A 24,273-nucleotide genomic window follows, 5' to 3' on the forward strand; every position below is an offset into this window, starting at 1 on the left:
GGCAGTAGAATCTCTTGTTTTGTCTCTTTTCATTTCTAGATCATACTTAGTACTTAAAAGTATCTTCAAGTGGGAAAAGTTAGGTAGACAGAGCAAACCAGGATTTGAACCCAGATCTACCGAGGTGGGAGGCAAATGCCTTATTCACTGGACCACAAGCTCCCAAAAATAAACAGTAGTATTTGTTGTTTTGTCTTTTACAACTATTAGTATAGTGAGGCTTTTTTTCTTTAAAAAAAATGACATAGTATAGTAAGACTAAAAGATGACATAGATTAGTATAGTAAGGCTTCTTTCCTAACATAATATGTTAATAAAAGTGTAAATAGTAAGGCTTTTTACTTTAAGAAACGACAGTTTAGTAATGCTTTCTTCTTTAAAAAAAAAAACTTGTACCTTTGAAAAATAAATCACTTGGAAAGACCACACTTTCACATTCGTTATAAATGTGTCTGTGTGCTGAGGTATTTTTTTTCTCAATTCTACAGAACAGGAACATTATTTAGACGTTGTCACAGGAAACAAACCAACCTCCCAAGCCCACATCTCACATTTGAGACTGGATTTCTATAATGTAAACGCAAAATGCAGACACGGTGTTGATTCAACTCACATTTCAGATCCCAAAGAAATGATATTGTGTTCGTACACGGTATTTCTGAATGCGACATGAAGAGAAGGACGCGTTTCTGCTAACGGTGTGTCTTTTGTGCTCACGTCCAGTGTCTGCAGTGTGGTTGTCTTTGTGTTGCAACAGCTCTTTGTGGCGTCTGGGGCTTCCCGCAATTTACCATTAGAAATCTGCGACAAACACAGCTCACGTTGCCATCCGTGAAATGTCATACTACTTGAAAGGATCATGTCATCTCACAGTGAAAAGGCCCTTCAACTGAAAAAAAATACATTCATTCACCATGAAATATTTTTCATATTTTGTATAGAACAGCATGGTGATCAAGTGTTTGCAACATTTAGTGCTACTTTATCAAGTAACAGTAGTTGGTTTGCGTGAAAGTATATTGCTGTCTTTCAAAATTAAAGTTTCACAAGATGTAATTCCAAATCATATACATCCGTCACAGTATTACCAAGGTGGGCTTTCCGTCAAGGGGACTGCTGGAGAATAAAAGTGGCTAAGATTAGATTAGATAAGCAGAGAGGAAGTGGGAGAGAGGACAACCAACACAGGTGGACAAAGATCCCACATCCTGGAACGTAGGAGAAGGCCAACCAAACACGCGAAAAAACACCTATCAAGCTTCATATCCTCTTATTGGTTTCGGTTCAAACCTAGATTTGTTCTCGCTTAAAAGTACCTCTTCGGTAAAAGAGTAGCAAGCAAGTAGCGGCAAATATAATTTGCCATTTAGAATGGATGGAACTATTTGAAATGTAGTTGATTTTGTTAAATTTTTGCTTAAGTGTACACTTATATTTTGAAAATTGAAAATGTTTTGGACGGCGCTTGACATGGAGAGTTCGTGTATCCCCCTGCCGTCAACGGCCCAGACAATGGTCATTCTCTATCAACCCTCCTGCTTCTTGTATGAATCTCACATTAGATTCTAGATATCAAGTGTCCACAGGCGGCCAGAATCAGCTGTAACTGTCAAAAGGTGAAGGAGGGAAGGAGCAAGGATTGGTCCAGTGGCGGCCTATCAGCGGGTGGGCCGTTGCGTCAGTTGTCAGTCAGGCTGCTGCACTCCAGCGAGATCCTTGACCGCCTGATCTGATGTGGACAGGAAGGAGGCCAGGAAGATGAACAACTTCTCCCCCAAAAAGAGGAACAGACACGCAGACATGCGATGGGCAACTCCTAAGCCTTTGCAGACTCATGATAAGTGAAACAGAAAACATCTGAATTCTAACTTGGAAAAGTCAGTCAGTGTGACTGTCATTTACTATCCTAAATTCTGCTCTTCATTTATCTTTAAGTTCTATTTCTTTTTGTCACTTTTATTTTTGAGTGAATGATTAAATCGCGATAAATATGACTTATGATTCTTCTTTAATTGCCTCTGGTGTAAAGCACTTTGAAATATGTAGTGTTGAATCATGCTAAAATTAATACATTCACATTAGCAACTTGTATTCATATATCTAATTTGGATTTATTTTTAATTATAATAAATATAAGAAGAATTATGCAATTATTTATATAGCTCTTTTCAGGAGTCAAAGATGCTTTACATTGCATTATTGTGTTTCTTGTTTGATTATTTTTTCTCATTTTGTTATGATAAAAAAAAGTACTTAAAAACGTGTGACGACATGAGTTGTACTAAATTTGGTGATATCTTTCTCATAAGGATCACTACAATCTGAATATAGGACTTTATGGCATTAAGTATATTGTATGACATCACAGTATTTCCAAATGGGATTGGAACTACTAGTACTGCTGAGCTTTGTAAAACTCAAGACTGGTTTCATATTCAACTGAAACAAAACTGAGTGCGAAGGAAGGAAGGAGATGCTCACATTATCGGGGAAGACTGAACAAAAAATCACGGCTCGGTGTTCACAAATTTGAATTAGTCCATGTGAATTAGTTTGCCTTTTTTTTGGCAGTTAAAACTTCATTTTTCCGGATTGGCAACACAAGGAAGAGGGAAAAAAAGAGAGTTCATCTCATCTCTCGTTTCATTTTCTGAACCGCTTTTTCTTCTAGGTCTTCATATAAACAAATGAAAACCAAGAAGAAATTTAACCATTATTTAAATGAGCATGATCTTCAATCTGCAAAGTTGAATTAATCATTCAAGACAGAGGAAAGAATTCTAAAATGGATAGTTTTTTGTGGACACTGGAACCTAAATTTAATTTTTTAGGCCATGCCACCAAGTGATATTGCATTTGTAAATTTAGAGTAAACATGACTTGAACATGGAGTAAATGAGCTATACAATAAATAAATCAAGTATCTATTATGTATTCACATCTGGAATAATGGTTATGCAGCAGAGCACAATGTAATCCTAATTTAATAATGAATGTGTACTGTATTGTTGTTTGTGTAATGTGTGAGCAACTGCATGTAAATCTGTTAATTGAGGAACAGGATGTTTGTGGTTTGAAGAACCCTGCTGGTCTGACTACAACGTTAGACCGACAGCGTTAGTCACGTCGATTGCACAACCTCTTTCTGAGCAACAAGCGGCACGCCGGCTGGCACGCATGCAGGTGCTGCTAGGATGGAGATTATTTAAAGAGGCTCTAAAATGACTCCAGCGCATGTGAAGGTGAGAAGTGGCCGTGACTGCCAACCACAGATCTGGACAGAAAGTGGCGGGGATAGTATGTACTTCCCCCTTTAAAATGGAACCCTCACCATTTGGAATTTGACTCTATAAAGTAACATTAGTGCAAAAGTCTGTGGTTAACCTCAGTTATAAGGGACGGGAGAGGAATGATTTGGAAACAATTGTGCAGGTGTAACTGCTGCGGTTTTGTGGACTCTATTTTTGTTCAACGCTTTTGCTTGATGTTTTGCATGTTACTTGCACCGATCTCTGAGGCGGATCGTATCTGACTGGTTAACCATGATATTTTGCAGTCAAATATTGTACTTCAGGGGAAACACCTCCAGTTTCCATCTGGGGTGACGGAAGAATACAGCATAGTTAGCACAAAAAGCTTAAAGGATAATGAGAATAAATATTAGCACTGTCCAATTTATTCAACCATGTAAGAATATGGCTAAATGTTTTTATCAGATTTTGTCAAACAATACAGGGCTTTTTAAAAAAAAACAGCCAAAAATTACTCATTACGACGTATAAACATTTCTGTCTCCATCTAGTTGCAGATTATGGAATACCTCGAAAATACCACCTCATACCAATATTCAAAATAACAGTACAGATTTAAAATGTATTATCATATGAACTGTTTTAGACTAAAAGTAAATTTCCCAAGGGAATTCAACGGTTAGTGTTGTTTCTTTACATTTAGAAGACAGATTACATCAATAATATTTGTACTTTGCACACAACCAAGTAAAATCATGATCTCAGCTCTATTTCCTTGTACATGGTTGAAATCAGAATATGTGAAGGTGCAACGAAATTGAGATTAAAAGATTTATAGTCATTGTATTAACTATGATTATTTTAGGAGAGACATTTCCAAAAAGCACTACTATTCTCAACTGGCTAAAGGCCGCGACAAAGAGTGCACGTCCCCACCACTGCCTAATTGCTCATTTAAGCCCAGAATTAAAAAAGTAGCGATAAAAAAAATAAAAAAAATAGGATATATAGTATATTCTCATGCTGACCAAATTCCATTGTGATCCATTCACAAATAACGGAGTAAAAGATCAAAATGATATTGTACACCACCAAAAACAACATGGGAAGCGACTTGACAGTCCTTGTGCCTTTAAAATGCATTCTAGGTTCATTCGTATTCTAATAAATACTTTGAAACAATTGTGAAAACTAATTTTGAGATAAGTTTACACAGCTTAGGGCATGCTTGCTGAATTTGTGCAAATAAACATGGAATCCAGAATTCAGTTCCCTCAAATTACAAAGCAGATTTGATCTAATTATGTGCTTAGTGAGTAAATGGTTTATTTGCGATTTCTGGTACATTTAAAGCCTGGGGCTTGCGTCAAACTAGTTTTTATCTACATCATCTCATTTCTGGATCGGAAAATGTTAGACACAAACCTGAAAAGAATTCAAATAAACACAGAAATGTGGTGAATATGCACTGTATTTTCAAAATATATGGCTCTTATTTATGTAAGAAGAATGCATGAATAATTCCTTATACGAAAAGAGCTCAGATATTGCGGCAAATTAACAAATGTACTCTTCAGTCAAGCATCGCAGTTGTTTCAACAATTACAGCTGAGCACAAAGAAGAAGCAAACAGGAAAAAATCAATTATAAAAAGATTGTTGCTGGAAGCACATGTAAGAGTCTCAGTGGGGGGAATTAAGGGAAGGTCACAGGAGAGGTTGAAGACAAGCTGGCAGATAAAACCACAAAGATATTTATCCATGTTGATTTTAGCCAGAGGAAGAAACATATTCCACAAAATGAAACAAAAGACTAACTCATAATTTAGTGAAATGTGACTAACAAATATTCATTTATTCTCCGTGTTTGGAATAATACAGGATGTGCCATGAGTACTTTCATTTTTTACATAATGACCCCCCAAAATGCCTGTGAGAAAGTGGGATTTGTGTTATTTAATGTGCAGAATTGAGAAAGTTCCCTAAATGTATGGGGATGTGAGAGTACCTTTCTGCTATGTTTACCGTGAGAGTGGAAGTGTTTTTTCTTCTTCTTCTCCTCACATGAAAATGTATTTTGAGATATATTTTGATGTTGCAAAACACAGCAAATACACAGTATGACCCAAGGGCAAAGGTTCAAGCTTTTTCCTTGGAGGAAGTTGCCCCTCAAAAATTTTGCAGCAACACTCAAAACTTTTACATATTCTCATCATGCAGGATACCCTCATAAACAGTCATCAGCAGGTCATTTTAGGAGAAATTAATTCATTAATGTATTAATTAATGTCTATGTGTAGTAGAAAATATTGAATGGCTTATAGTAAAACATATATTCACTATACTGTAAGTTGGTTTACACACAATAGGTCACATTAATGTTGGAGAAAGTTTTTGTAATCATTTTTGCTATCCTCTTCTCTCACAAAACCTGCCATTTGAAACCGGGCCATGTCGACATGAAGTGTTATTGATTCTATGAAATACTATTCTGCCCCAGACTTTGTTAGAAACAACAACACACTGAATTCCCAAACTTTCGGGAGCACAAGGACCAATATTTCTAAACCGGTTTTGCAATTGTCCAAGACGCCACAAGATGGCAGTAAAACACTGCGTGAGCAAGTGAAACTCCTCAATTGACTTCAACACAGGTGTTTATACTCTACTGATAACATGTACAGTCTAAAATCCAACTTCTTTAGTGACCGATATTTTTTTTGGACCTCTTCTAAATTCCACCGTTATCTTTATCCATCACAGTACTAACACTAGAAATAACGTCTCAAAAATCCATTTATTATACCCGTCCTCTACATGCCTCGGAAAACTGGTGAGGGAGGGATACAGCTGCACCCCAAGATTTACTCCACCTTTGTAATACCACTTAGAGCTCACAACTTTCTCATCAACTTCTGAATTCTGGCATAAATTGTGTGGAGCAGAGGACCCGGGCCGCCTTGAGCCTCTCCCCAGGGGTGAATTACGATTTCCGGAGTAGCGCTGAAGCCAGGGAAACACTGGGAATGGCCATCCATCAGCCGGCTTGTCTGCATCCTCCTGAACAATGTTTGACCCCTAGGCCTGAAGAGGGTCACTATAGGGGTGACTTCCACCTTCACAGGCAAACATAGATCTTAACTATCCACACAAAGTGGCAGACACACCTCAAATATTGTATACTCATAAACACATCCAACCTTGCTCCAAACACAATGAGTATTCTGTTGAAGCAATGCATTTTTGGCTTATAAATAAGCATTGATATTTTCATTAAAAAGTGATATTTTATAACAGTGCCCTTTTGTGCACAAATTATGATTTTATATTATTTATTTTCTTTAATGTATCAACTATATTTTTGGTCCACAAATGACATCTAATTGTGGAATTTGTGTTGCCCACATGTATTTTATAATGAGCAATATCTTTTTCCATATTTTGTTAAAAAATTAATAAATACATTTAAAAAGTAGACAGACAGATCATATTCAACTTTTCTTTTTTTGTTTTACAAATCGCTTGGGCACGCACACTAAATTAACTCTTAAACTGCCATTGATGGGAATACAAAAGCACTCTTTTAACTGGGAGCGATCAATTGCCATCAATAGGTGTTTTCAATCAATGTAATATATTTACAACTACATTTCCGTCTTTTACTATCTACAACAATACATAGTCTATTGTAAGTCGGTGACCACTGTCCCTGAAGGGGTTAAACATGGCTGCTAGATGGGAAGGTTGTTTGTGGAGGCATTGGATCTGTCTATATCTCTGTCTGCAATCCTGACAGCTCTGGCTTTGGTCTGCCCCCAGACCTCCTACATGCATGTAGCACTGTTTACCGGGCCTCGCCTCACGCTCCTCCTTCCACAAATCTATCACTCCGGCAGGACCACACGCACATGAATGTTCCTCACAAAAATCCCAGGGTTAAGGTTACCCCCTTTTGATTGAAAACACAACTAGTTTTCACAGGGTCCACAACCCACCACCTCCACCGCATCATAGAAAACGGTCAGAGGGGGCCAATTGGTGCTCTCAATGCTCATGGCATTTCCTGTAATAAAAGGGCAGTTGGTGATGATGTGCTGCAAGCCAACTGATGCCAGCCATTGATAGTGGCATGCAGGGAGACCCAACCTGGGCACGTTATAAGATTTGAAATTCCACATTTGCATGTGCGTGTACACACAGCAAAACCAACAGTGTTTTTGTTTGTTCTATAAAAACAGACTATGTAGGGCTTTTGATCCAGTTTTTTTTAATCCAATTTTTAAAAAATGAAAAAAATCTAGATATTAGATCTAAAATGATCCAGCCCACATGAAATGGAGTTGACGTTAATGCGGCCCACGAAGCAACCCGCGTTTGACACCCTTGACTTAACATAAACGCATAGGTGGCCCAAATGAAGTCATGGCATATTAATCATGTTACCCAACAGCACTCTGCAGGCACTGTTGGACAAATGCATTGTCTGCGATCCCACATTAGACCAAGTGCGAGCCTTTTGCTGTTTTTCGCTCACGTCTTCCGCACCTGGCGATGATCCAAGCAACTCAGAGACTTACGCCAGTCTTTCGAGCCCGGTCTGTATGGATAGGATCTTTTTTGCTCCTGATTACAATAGTGTCACTAAAAGACAGACGACGCCTTGAAGAGCTTCTATCTTTAGCCCACTTGCCCGGTACTCTCGAAGTTAAAGACATAAGGTGAGGAAAGACAGAGCAGTGTAGTAAAAATGGATGCAGCACTAAAATATGACAGCATCTGGAATACAATGTCAGTTCGGTAGAAGAGTCTTCCTTCCCTAACGCAACTGCCCGACAGTGAAATTGAAGAAGACAAAGGTCCGTTTATGTCTGGCACCCTCCCTACACTGCTTTGGCCGCTGTTGGTTTAACCTTAGCGGGCATAAGGCAGGCTTGACAGCACCCAGACACTATCGTGTGATTTATGGTGGCGCACACTGAGTGGAGAGGCGATGACCACTCCGATTTGACCCCCAGTTGTCTTATCAGCCACCCATCAACTTGTTGGAGAAACCTCGGACATTGTGCTGAAGAGTGTAAATTGACCGTCTGAAAAGAGTTTTAGAGTTAGGTATTAAATTTATGTACCATCCCTAAATATTCAAATATTACCTTAAAATACATGAAGCATTATTTATTTGGCTTTTTGCTGCATTTAAAAACAAAATATACAAATAGTAAATTACGACTAATAACAAAAATGTAGTTTTTGCTGGTTTAAAAAGGCCATATCGGTAAAATAAAGGTTAATATTGATTACATATAATTGATAAAATTAAGATTGATTACATATAACATTACAACAGGAAAACCGTTTCATTTTTTTTTAAATGTAAAGGAAATTTAAGAATATAGATATAACTGCCAGTTAAATATTGTGGAACTAATATTAGGCCAACGTTTTTTTTTTTTACTACACAGAGATTTAACATATAAGCATAACAATATATACCGTAATTCATCTATATTAAGACATAAAGCTATTGTATTGGAATGCATGTATTTTGTCCGTGTAAAATTGGTTTCCTAACTTCTGCAATGCCAGTTAGATCCTGAGCACGGCGCCCTACACTGTGTAATAAACCGAGTGGCACCCTCACTCAAGACAACAACATCACCATGACCTGTTTGATGAAAAACTATTCGTGGCATAAATTCAGTAAAATAGCTCTTCTTTTCAACTTATTCAACTGTAACCCAGATTTACCAGTGATGTCACGCCCTCGTCAATGAGATTTTACTCACACCTCACATTTCTTTTCCTCAAGCCAAAGGAAAAGAAACATTTTTCCACCAAATTTGCCACAGAACATCTTTGAAAATAAGCTCGGGGGTGACTCAAAGGTGATGTAAACAGAGACCTATTTCTGTGGCCATGACACACTGCGGTTTGAACTGGAAAAGGGAGCAGCGCCCTGACGTGACAACAAAGAAGGCCACACAGACAGCAGCGGTTGGAGCATCTCTTTGGACCCTGACATGGACCGGTTGCTGTTGGACACTTCTAGGAAATATCATCTTCGCCAAGTCTGCAAATAATGGCGTGTGTGGCATTCTCCTAAAGTTTTGAAAGTGTACTAATCACAATTCTACCTTGTATGATGGCCACTATTGATTTTAGGAGGTCTTTTTCATCAATAGAGGACTAAAAAAAACATTTCAGAGTCCTGGATGGGGAAGTAATGAGCCAGATCACTGTGGTAAAGTCAACCTGACACAGAACAGACAGAAAGTTCCCTTCATAAACTCACTCACCAGTCGGTCCCTTGCTCTTTCACTCACTCACACACCCCGACTCAAGCATTCACTCTCAAATATAATGCAACATAACAGACACAACTTCTTTTCTGCACATACACACACTCAACCTAAGTGATGTCAGGAATTTAACGTGGGTGTATTGTAACATGCTTTATCAGGTCAATGTTTGTGTATGCGTGTGTCCATCACAGAGTCGGGGACGATCAAAAGAGAGGCGTCAGATCAGTCAAACGTCACACATCGCACGCACTTCAATCGGACCACCCAACTGATTGTATCAATCACAGGATTAGGTGCCAAAAACTCTCCTCCATAATCCAACAACCTCCCATTTTTACTGCACTCACTCACACATCACAATGTTGTCCAGCATGCTCTTAACTAGTGTGCATCAATACTGGTTATGTGGGAATTTTATGCTTTTTAACTCATTGCCTGACGTCGTCAGAGGTTCAATTCATTTAAACTGCTCATGTTTTAGTGTCATTGACGCCACTAGACAGCTGAACGATCGCCTACCAGGTAAAGAACATTGGACATGAGTTAAAAAAGTGACCTGACTGGAGCAGAATCTCTAAAAGTTAGTTGTCCAGCAATGCTAATTTTGCCACTGTATAGCCTATTCTATTCCCGGGATATTGTTTCAGCTGAATCACGCCGGACTGGTGCCGAAGGCCGAACGTCCAGGCGACGGCTTTTTCTGTGGGGGAGTAAACCAGAGTCATAAATCAGTGGAAGACAATTATCAGAGTAGGGGATCTACTCAAGAAAAGTCCAGGGAAGATAGAGGATGATTGTGAGAGTGGGTGGATTACTGGCTGTAAGATTAGAGCCGTGATGATGCAGCATTTTTTCCCAAATGTATCCATTTGGATTCCATTTCCTAGCCCCCGCAGTGCCGCTCTTGCACAAAATTGCCGGCAGTCGTCTGCGGAGTGACGCAGGTTGGTCGTGACTAATGCCACACACGCACAGGTCATTACAAAGGCAGATAGATAGCGCAACTTTATTTCAGACACTAACAATAAGCGCATCCCTGAAGATGGAGCCACGCGACATTTTAAGAAAGAAAACTAAGAAATGAAAGGTGACGCAATGGGTAAGAAATGAGTGTTAACGTGATGAATGAGATTAAAGACAGTAGCAGTATATCATTAGACATAGATCAGCAAAGGGAGTGATTTTAATGGGATTTTGTTATTTTTGCAATTATTAATGCTCCTCATCTGGTTTCTTTCTTGTTTTGGTCAAATAGGACGCACCTTGACATTTAAATCCTAATTAATCACATTATGTCCTGTAGTTGAATGTAGTAAAAGCATCTTGTATGAAACGTATTGAGTGACAGTCTACCATGTTATTTTCTTATGTTAACAAGAAAGATGTCTGCAATGCCTTGGACAATGAAAATGAAGTACAATAGTATATTGTAACTTTTAGGGGTGATGATACCAAGTTACAGGCCAGCTGTTCAGATGTCACTCCTATTTATGGAAGTCAAGCTTTCTGCCATGCTAATCTGCCATCAACCACACAGCCGTGGTGGAGACGGTGACCAAATTAGGGTGTAGCATATCCAAGCGTGCCCACATTAAGTGAACCGAACGGCACCTTGTGGAAATGTGGCTATTGTAATTATAGCTACCTCCTGGCAGCACCTGTTACTTTATTGTCCCCGAGGGTAAAAGCCATGTATTTAGGGAGAGGCATTTATTTGCTTAAGTAGATGACATACCTGCTGACTATATAATTGAAGCACGGCCTCTATTAGAGCGGGCACATTTTGAGGAAATTTCAAGCATTTCCTCTGTTTACATAGTTTCAAATTTGACAACTTTCTCTCATTTGCCGTCTGTTGCCAAATTGAAATGTTAGATTTGGCAGAGGAGCCATTCGTGAGCACAATTAAACTAAGGTGACGCGAGCTTACATACGTACGTTTGCTTTGTGTTTATTTGTATTCAATAAAATGTACACGCGTGTGCATTTGCGTAAAACAGCTGTCTCATGCCCGCCTGCAGGAAGACTGATAGTCGTCCAGATAAGCTCCTTCTCCATTTACAATCACAGCTCCTGAGATTGAGTCTTTTTTTTCTCTAATAAGTAAATTACCCCTAATACCCTCTGTGATGTACTTGGCTGCTCCCAGCCAGCTTAGAGACTCATGGAAAACAGATGTTTTTTTTTTTTTTCGAGTCGGGCCGCAGTACGTAAATACATCTTTGTTTGTACAGTGGATCCTCCGAAGCAAAATGGCCCAGGGGTCGTACAAATTGGAGTGGGAATATTTAGGGAAATATTGCATCAAACATTGCATAATAAAGGGTTGGAGTATAATCTTGGTCATACGGAGTGCTGAAACAATATTTTTGTTTTTGGAGGGGGCGAGCTAGTTTCCACACTATGTTTAAGGTCATGAACAAATGTAAATATCATTTAAGGTTAAACCAAGTAAACATAAAATTGATTTTTTTGTTTTGTTTTTGCTGAGCTCTGTGTGAAAAAGTTATTGCACCCTATTGTGACTGGTTGGGCCACCACAACCGCAGTCACTGTAATCAAAATATTTTCTATGAGAGACAAGGGTGTCTTTCACATTGCATATTTGGGCTCACTCTGCTTTAAAGGAATATCTTAATTCAGGATTTATGAAGGGTTTCTGACAAAGATTGCCCATTTAATTTGTCCGAGTGTTTAGGATTTTGCATTGATGTCCTTCTACCAATCTTGTGCTCTTCATCCTAAAATCATTCTCCTTCAGATTTCATGGTTCCATCAAAGTAAGCAGTTCCAGCCTCGAAAATGTCCACCTTATTTTACTTTTATGCGAGTTATGACAAACTTACTAAAAGATAAATCTTTGCATTAGGCCTATCCAATGGTCCCTCAAAATTATTTGGGATTGTACTGTTGTGTGGGGGTTTCAAAATTAAAACAAGCCTTTGTATATATATATTTTTTTAAGCCACAGTGGTTTTCATTTTAGAATTTGATTATTAGACATAGTTTTACCCAGTCTTTTCTCTATTGTTGGGTCAACCTCAATAGTGTAAAGGGAGGCCTGTTTTTCAGATATTGTCCTGCGTTTTTCTGTGACCTACTGGATGAATCATCACTGTGCTCTTGGGGTCGTTTTTGTTTCACCACTTAATCCATGTTTTCTCCATTTCAGGATAATGGTTCACATCCTGATTCACTGGAATCGTAAAACTTTAGAAATAGCTTTGTAACCCTTTCCAGAATGATGGATGTTAATTGCATTCTTGAGTTACTTTGAATTGTAGTATTTTGATTTTTGAGCTCTTTTGGCGAGCTTTAATTCGTCAATTGGGTACAAATTGGAATGATGTATTGTTTAAACAGAGCTGGAGGTAATCAGCCTTGGGTGTGGTCAAAGAAAATGAACTCAGCTTTCTAACCAACATTGACCAGAGTTAATTGATTATATATAAAACAATTCACAATTACATTTTCACACTGGGCTAAGTTACTTTGATTATGTAAGGCTGTAGCGGTATACCCTCAATAAGTGTGCCTGCAATTGCAAAATAAAGCGAGTGATACTTCCATTATGGCTTCCGTTGTGAATTGTTTTTTCTCGTTGATAGAACCTTCAAATAATGTCATTTTGCACTGGATTTGTTTGGTTTTTTTTTCATGCTACTAAAAATGGATGTACATTGATGAGAAAATTTTATATGATAGATTATCCTCAGATATGAAAGTAGAGACCTGAGTAACCTATTTCCTCAAAAAACTCCCCTTCTCCCATCACTATTATTTTCTCTCTTGTCTAAGGAACTGCTGCCTTTTTATCAGCAAAGCCAAGTATATGCCCAGTGGACCAATACATTTCTCACAATAACAAACAGGGTTTGTGTGAGGTTGTGGGCCAAAATCAGCCGCCTAATGATGGTATCAATCGATCCCGGGGTCTTGCTGAGTTGAGGTGGCGTAAGCGAGAACCGGTGATCAATAGCGCCACCTGGAAGACGTATTATTTACTCACACTGTTTGTTTGACATTCCTCCAGATTGTGTATCATTGAGGTAAACATAGCGAGGCTGTTAACGTTTGGTAATTACACACGCTCGCATGTCGTCATCGCTAAGTGATGATGAACTTGAGGTTGAGGGTGGGGAGAGGAGAGGGTTAAACCCGATACCGTGGGCAGTTTAGCCACTACATATGGGCGTGTGGCTAGAAAAGACCAGCGTGTGTATGTGGAGTATGTCCATAGTGGCGGTTTGTGGGTGGGTACGCGTTTAGCGGATACCCACACTCACTGATGCTACGCCGTCAGAGATGTGCCATGAATGTGTGTGTGTGTGTGTGTGTGTGTGTGTGTGTGTGTGTGCAAGTACGCATACTGTCTTTGCCATGTGGTTTCCAAAAATACAGAGGTATGGACACACACTCGCTTCCCCACACCTCCACCCTATACACTCTCTCTCACACACACGCATTACTAAGAAAGCGCAGGCTGAACCTCCATGCACGCTATTGCCTGTGACCCCAATCTATTTCTGTGGCAGTTTCACACCGCCCCGTCACAGCTCGTCACACCGGAGGCCCGCGAACACTGACTCTTTGTGCGTCAACACCGTCGCATGGGAAGGATCTTCTGCTGCACAACACATATTGTAAGTGCGCCTCAATGATATGCTTGATGATGGAGAGGATTAATCTTATGTCGCATTCAGGAGTGCAGGGAGATGGGAACTTAGCCAAGCATTATGCTTTACAGTCAAAAACACTAACCAGCCACAACACTATGAGCAAAATATGGTCCTACTCTGTGTGAGTCGTATCAAATATTGTCTTTAAAAGCGTAATATTGTGTTTTGAGTGACAGAAGGCTGACTATCGAGACATTTTTTTCCAGCTTTGAGATTAGACAACAACAAAAAAAGAATCACAAATCCCTTCTTTAAAAATCAATTGCACCAAAAATTACGTTGCATACAAAGTGTTTAAATGATGTATTTTTTAAAGTATACATTATTTTGCTGTCCTTGCACTTTTTTTTTCCAACAAGGATAGTTTCAATAGAGTAAATACAACAATACTTATAAAACATGCTGCATATATATTTGTATTAGGAATATTTAAGACTTATTTTGTTACTATTTGCTGCCAACCAGTTAATACTTAAAAATGTGAATGAATACGTTTTTATAATACAATTTTTTTTTACCTGATTCATATCATTTGACAATAACATGATCAGGCCTGATTTCCGATCACGTGATTGGATCGAGGACAACCCTAAAAAGACGTGATCACTAGGAAATCTAGACATTTGGACAGATTCGTAAAAGTTTTGCATGATAAAAGTTGAGCAAAATTATGAATACAATCAGTTAACTTAAATAAATAGCCACAATGCAACATAAGAATTATTTCATTATACAGATATGAGTATATAGCATGACCACAACGTCTGTTAATACCAATTTTGTACAAAAAGCACTATAATAGGCTATCCTATCTGTCCTGTTAAACCTTTAGAAAAAAGATGCATGAAAATGAGTGAAATATTCTTTTTCTTTTTGTGCGTAGGCGTGCATGCGAGTACGATATCCTCAGTAGAGGACAGTGTCGTGTGTATTGGTGGAATGAGGGGGCAAACGAAGCCCATCTGGAAAATATTGTCAACGGCTGAAGCCCTGCAGCTAAAAAAGCTTCTGCCCTCTTTATCCAGCTTTTAGAGGGCAAAAGCCTCCACGGCTCTGACCTCCGCCGTCCTTTACATGAAGAAATATCCATTCACCGAAGATAAACTTTCAGAGGGAGGCGTGCAAGGGCGCATACACACAAACGAAATCGTGTTACTGGCAACATCTTTTGCATTCTGAGCACAAATGGGAAGTAGTGGACCAGGCTAGAGATCTTTATCAATGTGGCCCCAGAGACACTGTGCTGATTATGTGTGTGTGTGTGTGTGTGTGTGTGTGTGTGTGTGTGTGTGTGTGTGTGTGTGTGTGTGTGTGTGTGTGTGTGTGTGTGTGTGTGTGTGTGTGTGTGTGTGTGTGTGTGTGTTTGTGTGTGTGTGGAAGACAAGCTGGGTCCCTGGAGAGAGGTGCACATAGGAGCCCTGAGGCCACAGGAAATCCACAGAGACAGACAGACTGAGAGAGTGAAGCCTATCCTAGCAAAGAAAGTGAAGGAAAATGCAACAGAGTGAGGCTGTCTGCTTCTGTCTGATTTGATACACGAGACGACTCTTCTTGAACAAAAAGTGAAGATGAGAGCAATGTAGACTGAGTGAATTCAATCAAGTTTAACATTCAACTACTTAATTGGATTTACTCCTCTGGTCAGGAATGTAGGATGTGAATTTGTTAATATTTGGCAAAACATTGAAAAAAGTCAACTAAACGCAAAATGTTAAAACATTGGGGACACTAAATGGACACATTTCCTTCATCATCAGTTACCTAAAGCTGTTATGAACAAAAACAATGTTTCTGCATTCTTCAAGGTTCTATACTAGCTTATATTATTATTGAGTATCCCGATATCATACTGTCAAATACTGCACACTATTGCCACATCACCAACGTCCTAAAATCATGATCAATCCAAAATTTGATACGTTTAAAAAAGGGAGAAATTGTGCCATTAATTATTTGGGTAATTAGCTTTCCTTTTAAGCTGGGACATGAAATTTATCGGCACAGGTGATAGAATGGTATACATTGTGTGAGGAAAATAAAGGAATTCAAATGGTGTTGGTGTATTTATTTGCCATTTACACATCTAAAAAATCTAATTAGATTAGATTCAAATCTATGATTATCCTTAGTTTTGCTGGAAACCATACAATAAACTATTATACAATATTATGTGTACCCTTCTGAGATGGTTAAAATTAATTAGTTGCTTTAATATTAAAAAATCTGTAGTGGAACTCAATTGAATCATATTTATTTTGTCTGGTTTTATTCGTCTGTTGTCCTTGTGTGTCTTGAACGTGGCTTTAATTTTTTTTAAAATTATTTTTATTACCATTAAAACGTATTTGATAGGGTGACATGAGAATTTTTAATACATCTTTTAGATTAGGCACCATTTGCTTGGGGCTTCAAGAAAATCAATAAATAACTAAATGAGTTCACCATTGTGAATCATTTCAAGTTGACCAGGATTCAGGCAGGAGATACGGAATAGTGAGCGCACACCACGCTTGAGACACAGACTCTCGTCAGTTGAATTCAAACTTCTTTGGCAATTTAAATCTATTGAAAGTTTATTAAGCGCAACGGCCAACACATGTATGTTTCCCCATGTGAAAGAAAGGCTTTGTAGAGGGGAGTAGACCCTCCGCACCCCAACTCCACCACCGCTCTCTAGCACGTAGGTTACTCATTTGGCGATATTGTGATTTCACTCAAGCTACTCCAGCGGCCTTTAACAGTTGACTTCCACGTCCATGGGCTCGGCTCGGAGAAGACCACCCACACTCTTCCATTCATCGGCTGTGTCATTCGCTCCCTAGCCGCCGCCTCTTTTAAGTGCATGGAATCCTGCACTGCTCACACGTGCGCACACACACACACACACACACACACACACACTCACACACACGATTCGATACATTTATCCATCACAGAGACATAGCGCTGTTTAGCAAAAGGTAAAAACAATTATAAAAAGTGTAGAGGACATATGTCTATGTTTGACTTCTAAGACTAAATCTCAATGGAGTCCATATGTTTTTGGACATTTCTGACCTCCTGCACCCACACTTGCTCAGCTCTGCGTGCCTGGGGCTGCAGCCAGCGTCAAGTAGAATGTCCAATGAAGATGAGCATACGCTCCGTTATGGCTATCAGAGGCCCCAAGGGCGACACGCAGCTCACCATTATTATTTAACAAACCTTGAATTGTTGCATCAAGGGTCACTTCATCCAAATTGAGCACACGATAGAATCCATCTAAAGTAAACCCAGGAGCCACTGTGCTGTGAACAGCTTGTTTTTAGCTATATGGTACTAAATAATAATGACAATAATAGGTGGATGAATTTTAGCACAAAATTAGCAGTAAGTTGTTGAACGCAATGCACTTTGCTTTTCAGTAAAAAGTCGTGCATTGAGATGTAGGATTTGTCCCAACAATAAATGATTGTTTCAAGTGTTTTGATGTGTTGTACTGTGTAAAACTTTAATAATATTTGAACACTGCATTCTTGAACTACAAAAAGATGTTTGTTTTTCGAGTAGTTAGGGAACTAGCCAAATTTAATTGTAAAGAATTCAATGTGAATTGATGGTGGGCAAAAAAAAATATATATATATATTTTTCTAAAGATAAATATATTTTTCTAAAGATTCTGAGCAGCGTAAGATACGACACTTTCCAATTGTTAAAAAAAAAATTTAGAGGAAAAATACTATTGACAAAACCACACATTTTGGATAGGTTTTCAAAGAATCATAAGTATATTCCACAAGTGTGTTGCAACAGAATTAGCCATTTATAGGACCCCCCCCCCCCCCACACACACACACACACACACACACACACACACACACACATGCCAAACCACCCATCGAGGCTTTTGCAGTCATGGAAGATATCAAATAGATGACAGATCCTCTAAGTCTCTAAAACGGAGCTTGCAAATTACCATCACCTCCTCCAAGCTTTCACGTGCATACTTTGTGCTTACCCTCTTCTTCCTCCCAAATCCACCCTCCACAACCCCCTCCCCTCCATCACTGTTACACGCTCTCTCTCTCTCTCAAGTTACATAGTGCAGCTTTTGCATGCTTTACAAGACAGTAAAAAGCCAAGAGCGAGATGTAACCAAGACAAGGAAAAACAGAGTTCAAGAAAAGCTTCTAAATGTCATTGTTTTTATTGCTGGTGCTTGGAAACAAAGACATCAACTATGATAATACTACTATTGTTGACACGCGTAAAGCAAAAACAGTAATTTCTACATCAAGGCTATTGAATGTTTTGACAGCAAACAAAAACAAAAAGGCAATAACGATAATCAATTCCATTTAAATGAATCCAAACAACTCTTTCATTGATGACAACGTTCTTCCTACTTGGAAAAACTCAACTCAACTATCAGACTTTAACGCGACAAAACATGAGAACCAAACTTCCGATTGGATTTCAGTGTAGTATATGAAATTAGTGCACTTTTTTGCGTGTGAGAGTATGTGACAAAAAGGAGACACAGAGTACCTTGTTAGGTAAACTGTTTGACATTCATGGGAGAAGATGTGATAAACAGGAAACTTTGCGACCTCCCGCGGCGTCCCGTAGCCACACGCCAGGGTCATAGCAAACATCCCCAATATAAACATATCAGATATACGGACCTTTAGACTTATCGGCTCTGTCAAAACATCAAAATGGAGCATGAACATTGTCTCCCTGCGCAAGGATGGACTTTGGGCTGACAGTCTTGAAAATGCAGTCCAAAAAAAAATGACATTCTGAGAATCGGTAACATGAATCCATCAAAATGTGGAGAGCGGCTTGGCGGAGGTCAAAAAATAAAACTGGAGGTGTGTGTGCATTTGTCTGCGTTTGTGTGTGTTGCATCACTCTGGCAGTCATCTGGTAAATATTGTGTTTCCTGTCTCCTCCTTAACTGTTTTGGTAATTGGCTTGTGTTAACCCTGTGACCCAGTGAATACACGCCGGAGTCTTGTCCCAAACCTTTTTTTTTTGCACGCGTGTTGACACACCAGGGATGAGTTTTTCATTGTACAAATATAATAGAAAATAGGAATAAAATAGATAGAAATAGGAAATGTTTATTTAGATGTACATACATGCATATTATATTTATTTATTTATTTATATATATATATATATATATATATATATATATATATATATATATATATATATATATATATATATATATATATATATATATATATATATATATATATATATATATATATATATATATATATATATATATATATATATGTATATGTATATGTATATGTATATATATATATATATATATATATATATATATATATATATATATATATATATATATATATATATATATATATATATATATATATATATATATATATATATATATATATATATATATATATATATATATATATATATATATATATATATGTATATATATATATATATATATATATATATATATATATATATATATATATATATATATATATACACACACACACACACACACACACACATACATATACATATACATACATACACACACACACACACACACGCATACACGCATACATGCACACTATTCAAATCCTGAGTTGGGAGCCTCTCAGCCAATTCACCTATACAAGCTGCTATGTGTTACCATGTCAACTGTAACTCAATCAAGCGTACTACAAAATGTCTGACTTGGCTCTGAGGTTCAGGGATGGCAGTAATTTGGATTTTCCATGTCATGTACGCGAGGAAATAAATTATTGTAACTAAATGCCATGATTGCAAGTAAACATCTACTGTGTGGGCATGTGCGTGTGTGCTCAAAGTTAGTCAGGGGGAGGGGAGAGCTCAGGGGCAAAGACTGGGGCGGGCCAGTTAGCGCTGCTGAGTGCTTGGAGTTCCACAACAAACGAGCAATTAAGGAGCTCCTCTTGGACCTCTTCTATCCCACAGGCTGATTAGATTGCCTCGGATGTGTTAACCTTTCAAGATAAACCATTATGCCTCAGATTCATTTTATTAAAATAATTTGACATTAAATGATTACATTTAAAAAGGAAAGTTAAAATATTGAAATAATGAATTCAAAATGAATTCAACTGGGTTGTTGTTTATTTATGGATATTGTAGTAATATATTTCAGACTTACCCTCCTTTAAATTACACTAACACAATATAATGGGATTAAGTACCTAATGTTTAGCATAGATATTTCCTATGTTGTTCCACTGACTTGATTTTGTTAAAAAAAACTATTCAATGACTTAATAAATAAAATATGTTTTACAAACTCTAGTTGTAAATCAAACCATCAAACATTACAACATTGACATGACAAGAGAACGGCAAGCCAGACGTGTGCCAGTTCAGTCAAGCTCAATCATGTCGCCTGAATGACTGCCCTATCAGTCTTGGAAGCATGTCCAAACAAAATATCTCTTTGTTTGTATTGGCAGCGGCTACTCAGCCCACTCTCTAACACTAATATAAGATTGTGGCCATGCGTCTGCTGCATGATGCATAGAGCGATACAAGTGCAGTTGGATATGCAATTCCAGTAAATCAACGGTAAAAAAAAAAGAATAAATAACCAAAAAAGAAGGTTGACCTTCCTGATGTCAATGTTACATCTTGGTCACTTCAAAACAAAACCAAAAATGTATCACCATTAAGCTCTGAATTTCTGCCAAGTACAGTGCAGAGGTTTTCACTATAATTATGCCCCCCGTGCCCATCTCCCAGACCCCAAGAGTAAAGGAGAGCCCAGAAAAATATGAGCGGTATCTCCATCCACAGAGTCCATGAACCCAAAATGTAAACAGAGCCTGGTGTGTTAAGACAGCAGAGGACCGAATACCACGAGGGTCCGCCCCAGCCAAGTCGACACTGCCACCCCAGCACCCTCCCAAATCACCGGAAAATGCCAATTGAGAGTCAACTATGTGTCAACGAGGGCACCTAAAATTAGAATCAGAAGCCATTTATTTCCATTGGACAAAAAAATAATCCTTTTTTTTGACATTGCATTTTTCTACAAGTGTTTTGTAGATTTTAGTAGCCTCAATGGCATTGAAAATGAGCATCCACTGCCTGTTTAAGTCTATTTTGTCAGTGGCAGATAATGAGTTAATTTTGTGTTACTCCCTTTTCATTTTGGGGTACTTTTGGATAATTTTCTCATGATTTTGCTAGGATTTCCGGGCTGCTTCCTTTCTGTGGGTTGTGTTCTATCGTTTTTTGGCCATTTACAGGTTATTCCCTTTCTTAGTTCCTTGATAACTCATTGATGACAACCCATTGATGGCGCCTTTTTGACTGCAGGGGTCGAAAGAACGAATGGGACGGCAGATAGAATAACAAAAAAATAAATAAAAGCATATTATTCTGTTTGTAGACTAGGAATTAGCTACAAATTGCCTTTCAGCTAGAACAACCCCAGAGGCCTGATCGAACCGCCTTTAGTGCGCTGCATCCGTCCCGCGGGCCGTATTTTTGACACCACCGGGCCTTGAGATAAATGCATTCTTAGCTCCTGATATATTTCCAGGCATGTGTGATTTGTTAGTATCTGTTTTCTGAATCCATTTTTAGCACAAAGTTCACCTTGCATGTGCAGAAATGCCTGTTAGACAGATGAATAGTTGTATAATGAGCCACAAAGCACCTCAACGGAACACCCGTGAGATCCCCACTTTGTTCTGTTTTTCTGTTTATTTGTTTCACGTGAATTTCACGACGGCTGATTAATCTTCCATGTGTTGATCATTGAATATAATTGCAGTCCGTAATTAGAGAGGCAAAACACCATCTCGTGCAATTCGGCGAATAGTGTTACAAAGAAAATGGGGGAGAAAGGACACGGGGAAAGACAAGAACTCAATGGAGAGCGTGGTGGAAAGTAAGAGGGGGAAATCTTGGCGGTTCTTCTGGGTGGTCCTACTTAGGCCAAGGGAAGAAAAGAGACAGACAAGCAGATCTAAACTGCAGAGCAGCTCCGCACCACAGTGGGGCAAGATGTGATCAAAAATTAAAGAAAAAAAATGACAAACTGTTGGAATGCAATGAATCAGCTTCTACAATATGTGCACTTGTCTCGAAAGGCGAAAATAATGAAATGGAAGGCATTTTGCTGACTCAGACACACCAGCACGCGTATCTGATGGAGTAAGCACAAGAAGAAGTAGGAAATGACACAATTTGCTCATGATTCCAACTGTCAAACATGAGGATGTTGACCCCTCGTGAAGCGGTGCAGCGGAACCACAAAGCAATCAACTGTACACTGAAACAGGTTGGCGGTGCTGCCAGTGAATCGTTCGCAGCATCGGTGGGTGACGCGAGGACAGGGTTTAGTCGGGTCGTGCGGTCGGGATTTAGGAACGCTGGGAAACGTGCGCGTCTGTCTTTGTGTTCCCCTTGCCGTGGCACGCTGGGAAGCATCGGAATTGGCAGGGAGAGTCAAGTGAGCGGAGACTCCTGGCAGGCGCTCATCATCCCTCACCACAGGAAATCAAAGCAAACAATCAAGACCTTACATCCTGTCCTCGTGACCGCACCATGCTCTGAGCACAACACTTTTTGTACGCTCGGGTGTGTGTGAGCGCCGCGTATTTCTCAAATCTGTGAATGCCGTGGTGTTCTGGTGACTCGAATAGAATTTTAGGGTGGAGACTCAGTATCATGAGTGACCAGGAGAGGAGGTCAAAGCAAGGTTAAATCTGGATTTTAAGTCAAACACCCTATTAAGGATAAGTGGTAGAAAAAAATGAATGAAAGGCATCTTAGCATTGGAGTGTCATACGAGGATTGGTCGCCAGCCTCTCCCAATGAAAAGGGATTGGACCTCCGGCGGCCATTGAGTTAAAGGAGTGCCCCATAGAGGGTTAAGGGTGCATCCAATAAAAGTTAAGGGTAAGCTGAGGGGTAAGGGTTAGGGGAGACAGGGTGACAGGAAAGGTAAGTCAAGGGTAGGTCAACCAGGTTAAGGGTGGGTCAAGGGTATTATTAACGCAATCAGGGCTAATTGATGTTGAGAAGGAGTCAGGTAAAATGGAAAGGATAATCACGCCAACAGTAAATGAAAAAAGACAAAAGAATTATAGACTAAAGAGTAAGTGGGGATGATTGGGAAAGAAAAATCAATGGGGTAATATACTGGTGTCTATTTTCTACATTCATTATTGATAATAAATTCAATATAAGAGTGTTATATACAAATGCACCATCCATTTAGAAAATGTTCAATAGAATCTTTCAACCAGCGCCCTTGTTCCTTCCATTCCTCTTCACTCTCCTCTTAATTGACTTCCACTCCTCCCTCCAATCCCCACTCTTCCTCCCCTGCAGGATTTCTCAGGTTACCATGCGTCACTGCTCCAGACAAGCTGGGGATTCTTTCAACGAGCAAATTACAGACAATTAGGAGCCCAAAGGATAACGTTTAGCATGCAGGAGAAAGCCAAAGTAAGAGTGGATAGTGTGTGTAAGTGTGTGTATATGTGTTTGTTTGTGCGTTTAGTACACATTCCCCACTCAGGCAATTCAGTCATGGCCCTCTACACCAAGCCATCAAAATGTTGAACACTTGTAAGTGTAGTATGCCAACATTCATTTACCACCACACGCCAAAACGGGGTGAGATTAGATCGGGTGAATAAGGAGAAACGGGGAAAAGCGGCATCACCCTCTCCTGGTGATGGAGTTTGATTTCTCGGAGTTTCTTGAATGAATCCAATTTCTTTACTGGGAGAGCTTTGCGCTTAATGCACATTTGGTTTGTGTTGCAATTGAGTGGAGGGTTCAGAAGGTTAACTTCATCAGTGCTAATAAGATGAGATTTCATGTAAAGCAAGTCCAGATGCCTATTTCAGCTTTTATCACGCCGGAAAAAAAAGGTTATGTAACGGGATTACATTTTTTTTTTTTTTTTTAAGGATAAAGGTCTATCCTTGGATACGAAGAGAGCACAAATCTTAAATCTGGGGCTGATATGTGTCTTAAATCACGATGGAATTAGCTAATTAT

General features: G+C 38.9%; 1 long non-coding RNA gene across 3 annotated transcripts in view; it reads right to left on the reverse strand.

Annotated features, from left to right (window-relative positions):
• Positions 1-231: 231 nt before the first annotated feature.
• LOC144194047 (uncharacterized) overlaps positions 232-24,273 on the reverse strand; it is a 66,138-nt gene continuing 42,096 nt past the window's right edge. The window contains exon 4 of one of the 3 annotated variants that reach the window (XR_013325814.1): positions 232-1,729. This is a non-coding gene — a long non-coding RNA (uncharacterized LOC144194047). Of the gene's footprint in view, positions 1,730-9,982; positions 10,250-19,914; positions 20,232-24,273 lie in introns of those variants that run through there. The other 2 variants (XR_013325816.1, XR_013325818.1) reach the window with 2 other exon arrangements.

Source organism: Stigmatopora nigra, chromosome 3 (assembly GCF_051989575.1).
Source record: "Stigmatopora nigra isolate UIUO_SnigA chromosome 3, RoL_Snig_1.1, whole genome shotgun sequence".
NCBI classification, from domain to species: Eukaryota; Metazoa; Chordata; class Actinopteri; order Syngnathiformes; family Syngnathidae; genus Stigmatopora; species Stigmatopora nigra.